The 4,373-nt window shown below is 61.3% G+C and overlaps 1 protein-coding gene across 4 annotated transcripts in view; it reads right to left on the bottom strand.

Moving 5' to 3' along the window:
* Window positions 1-4,373, bottom strand: part of SEPT9 (septin 9) — a 181,089-nt gene that overhangs the window by 33,080 nt on the left and 143,636 nt on the right. The window contains exon 1 of one of the 4 annotated variants that reach the window (XM_010856238.1): window positions 4,002-4,184. The exons of the other annotated variants lie outside the window; for them this stretch is intronic. The gene's annotated coding sequence lies outside the window, so the exon portion shown is untranslated. Of the gene's footprint in view, window positions 1-4,001; window positions 4,185-4,373 lie in introns of those variants that run through there. 4 annotated transcript variants of the gene reach the window in all.

The following is a 4,373-nucleotide window of genomic DNA, read 5'->3' as shown; positions in this document are numbered from 1 at the left end:
AAAAAAAAAAAAAAAAGGAGGGCTCCAAGAAGCGCTCGTGAAAAGAGAGCAAAACAAATGTCTGTTCTTACAAGGCTCTCTGAAGCTTGTCTCGTCTCACAGGAACCACAGAGCGTGTGAATAAAAGATGAAACACCACGATCATGCGGTATTGCTCGCGCCTCCACGGAGAAACAACAGGAGCATCCAGGCCTCCACGAAGACCGAGAAGGCTCAACCCAACACAGGGGCATGGTCGGGGCAAGACACACAGGCAGGACACAGACGTCCTCACCTGCTGTGTCCTCATTGAAGGAGGGAGACTCACTTTCTTGCCCCGGGAAAGGGAGAACCTTATCTGTCGTCATCAGAGGCCTTGTCGACAGGCCTGGGAGATAAGATAAGAGATAAGGGTGTGGGAGGTGGGAGGAGGTGCGCGCGCATTCCACTGGGGACACCAGCAAGGGCGCTCGTCGGAGCGACCGCCTCACTGGGCACTCGGTGCCTGGCACTCGCAGGGCAGGACAGGACCAGGGGTTCCCCTCCAGGGCACATGACTGCGGAGGGCCCTGCGGCACGCATGCCAGAAGCAAAGAAACAGAGGGTGGAGCACCCCTCCTCCACGAAGGCTCCGTGGGGGTCAGTGTGGGTGACTGAACCTCAACCCATAGCTTCTGAGAACAGCCAGGATGCTCAGGAGTTGACATCTCATGGGGTGCGTGCTGGCCCACCCCTCCCACTCCCCGCCAGCTTCAGCAGGGCAACAAGAAATGGGGTGCTTCTGCTATGATCTGGCTACTAAACCCAGGTTAAAAGATTTATTTACGCTGAAATGGCCAGGAAGGGAGAGGAAGCAAATTGGTTCATCTTCCCTCTTTCAGGCCCTTTGCTTTGAGTTGCCCTTCCCCTGTCACCAAGGGCCAGCCCCGCAGCCCAGATGGGTGGGTGGGGTGACGCAGCTCAGCTCCTGTGGGGGACAGGTGAGCCCAGGTGAGGCCAAGTGGCCACTCAGGCCCCTGCAGAGGTGGAATCAGAGCTCCCCAGGCCTCTCAGCAGTAAGCCCTTCTCTGCCAGATCTCAGTAGTGATAAAAGAGAAGAGAGTGGCAAGTTAGAACCCCACCCACCCACCCACACCCCAGGGCCAGATGTTCCACCTACGGCTCTGCGAGCCCCAGTACAGGGCCCGCGGGGAGCCCGCTGGGAGGTGGGCAGGTTGGAGGGCCCACCAGGTGGGGCAAGGTGCCCTCCTGGCTGTGGATCAGACCCGCACCTTTGCTGGCCACCCCCCCAGGCTGCACAGCCAACAGGCTGGCCTGCGGAGCTGGCTGCCTGGCCACCACCTCAGGGGCGCTCCTGGGAAGGCGTCAGGAGGCTTCACTGAGCTGCTGAGAACAGGTCCCTACCTGTCCCAGGAACCAGGCTGGTACTCAACAAACAAACCCAAGCCTGGTGCTGGCAGGCAGAAGTCTGGGAGGGGAGCCCCGGCCAAGGGCTATGATGCCTGCTGGAAGCATCTTCCTCAAGACCCCGGCTGAAGGGAGCTGGGACCCCAGCTCCAATCCCTGAAGCATCTGTGGCCTAAGCCAAGGTTGGGGGCAGGCGAGAAGAGGGATGGGGCTGGCACAGCAGGTGTGGAAGGCTGACCACCACTGCAGAGGGCCCCGGCCAGGGCCTCAGGGGCCAGCAAGCGTCTGTCCTCACCCTCACAGGGTGAAATAAAGTCCTGCTTCCTACACACCCGGCCAATGGGAGAGGGAGGGAGCCCAGAGCGCCATCGGCAGTCTGGGAAAGGCGGCCAGGAGTGAGCCGTGCGGGGGGGGTGACTGTGTGGGGGTGACCGGCGTCCTAAGAGACCTCTGACACCACAGGAAGCCAGCGCCGCTCCACGCTGCTGGGGCAGGGGGGTGCTCTCCTTCTGCCGAATGCATCTCAGCCCTAGGACGCCTCCCTCCTGCAAAGCTGCCCTATCTGACGAGGCTGGTGGTGACACAGCAGGAAGTGGGGAGAGCACAGGGTGGCCGTGGAAGCAGGCAGGGGGTGGGGAAGTAAGTCAGCCCCAGGATCCTGGTTGTCTTAAGGGGTTCAGGGCTTCTGGGGTGAAAGCCCTGGTGAACCCCAGCCTGGAGGCCTGGGGCGATGGACCTGGCACTCAGGGAACAACCCCAAGGGCCCCCTCAAGGCTTGGTGTTGGTGGGGGCCAATGACAGCATGGGCTGTTGTTCTGCCTCATGGCAGCCCCCTTCCCAGGAGAACAGGGCTCTGTCTCCTCCAGGACAGAATGCCCGGTGGCCCCCCACCCCACACACACACAGCAGGTCCTCCCCATGTGCCAGTCTTCCCTGTCACAGTGCCGGCCTCGAGGAGCAGAGCCTGATGGAAATACAGACACAGACCAGTAGACCCAATAGTACTGCACATGTCACAACCCGGAAATGATGGGAGGCGGGCAGCAGGGATGCCCAGGAGGGGTGGACAAGGGTCAGTGACCACACAGGTCCCCTGAGACGGGCGTAAACAGAGGTTAGCCACAGAAAAGGCCTCCTTTCCCAGCCACGTTCTAACACAGAGAAGACCCGAGAAGAGTCAGGCGGGCATGACACCTTTCCAAAGAGACCTCACGTGGACACCAGCTTCCCGCTCCCAAATGGTCAGACAAACTTGTTCTTCTTTCTAGTTCCTGAAAAGGAGCCTATCCGTTGCCAAAGAGAAATGACATTTATGTAAACATCCATGCAGGCCCTAAGTCTGAAGGCAACACAATAATGAACGAAGGGTTGGAAGCATACCATTATGAAAAAAGGGGCCTTCTTTTCGCTTCTCCCCAGCAGGACTTTCCAAAGCGGGATCCAAACAGAATCCCAACCAGGACGCTGTCCCCACGGGAAGAAACCCACTGCATGGACCAGAAACCCGCCGTATAGACTGCTTCTGGGTGGCACATTTTTCTCCAGAAAAGGAACCTCAAACTTCTCTTTGGTGAGCAGAGATGCTTCCCGAAACCTCGGACAAAAATGCAGCAGAGTTCATGGCGGAGGAAAGAGAGGGAGACGAGAATGAAGAGCAGCAGCCTGGGCGCCGAGTCGACCCCCAGGGGACGTGGGGGATGAAGTTTCCGAGCAGATGGCCCTGCCTGCGCGGCACCTCACACCCCTGCCCCTCGTCTGGGTGCGTGAGAGGACATGCTGGCCCGGCTACAGGACTGGAGTCCGGGGGGCTACGGGACCAGGGTCCCAACTTCTCGCAGCTAGAAAAGCCCTTTGGAAGACACATCCTGGAGATGCTGCTCCCCGGCAGGGCATGGGCAGGGCATGGCGAGGCAGACACCTTCCCATCCTCTAGCAAAGCACATGCATGCCAGCGCCCCAACCCACTACCCTCTACTGCCCCCTCCCCAGTCCGCTCCCAGAACATCGAGAACGTCCCAAACACCTCCCAGGAATCCAGACAAGCTGCAGCACAAACTCCCCCGGAACACAATTCTGTCTGCGAGGTCTCCAATTCCGGCATTGTCTAAGCGCCTGTTGAAACTAATCTTCAGCCGGTCCTCCGCCAACCCGCCTACCCCTAACGGTTGACAATCTGGATGGGACGGTTTGAACAGGCAGCGGTGGCCCACCAGCATCTCCTCCCGGCCCTCCAGGAATATGAGGGAAGTCCCCTTGCGAAAGGGAAATGGGCTCCAAGAAACTGCTGGCCGAGGCGTACTTAACCACTCGGGTAGCCGGCCAAATATTTACAAAGCCTCGGCTGTGACACACAAAGCCGTACTCTTCTGCTCCGCGGCCGAAAATCTGGGCCCCGCGTGGAGGACCGACTTCCCGCCGTCCCGCTACTGGGGCCAGGGGGGCTGTGCCGCCGGCTGTGGGGGGCAGGGGGTGGCCGGGCCTGGGGGGGCTCCGGGGAGGCGCCGTTCCTGCTCAGCCCTGGGGCGCGGGGGAGGGGGCTTCCCGGCGGCCAGACCACCTGAGAGCCCCCTGCGAGCCGAGTGAGGCTGGAGGGAACAAAGGGAGCGCGGACTCACCCAGCAGCTGAGTCGGGCTGCGCCGGCCGCCTGCGCGCGCGGCCCGCCCACCGGGTCACATGGCTCGGAGCCGAGCAGAGGATCAAAGGGGCTTTGTGGCCGAGGAACAAGGAGCCTCCCAGAGCGCGGGCAGAGGTAGGGAGGGACCGCGACGGCCTCCCTGCAGAGGGAGGCTCGGCGGGGCAGCGGCTCCGAAGGGGCAGGGCGAGGGGTGCGGAGGGAGTGGGTGGGGGTGGGAGCAGGCGGAGAGAAGGGGCGCTCCCGGCAGCCACCCCCACCCCGGGTGCGTTAGCTGTGCCCGAGGAACGCTAAGAAGCCCACTCCCCAAGCCAGCCTGAGTCACCCCAAAAGGAAAAGTGACATGGTTCCCCA

This window comes from Bison bison, unplaced genomic scaffold (genome assembly GCF_000754665.1).
Source record: "Bison bison bison isolate TAMUID 2011002044 unplaced genomic scaffold, Bison_UMD1.0 scf7180017864371, whole genome shotgun sequence".
NCBI lineage: Eukaryota > Metazoa > Chordata > Mammalia > Artiodactyla > Bovidae > Bison > Bison bison.
This window is presented reverse-complemented; position numbering and strand designations above follow the sequence as displayed.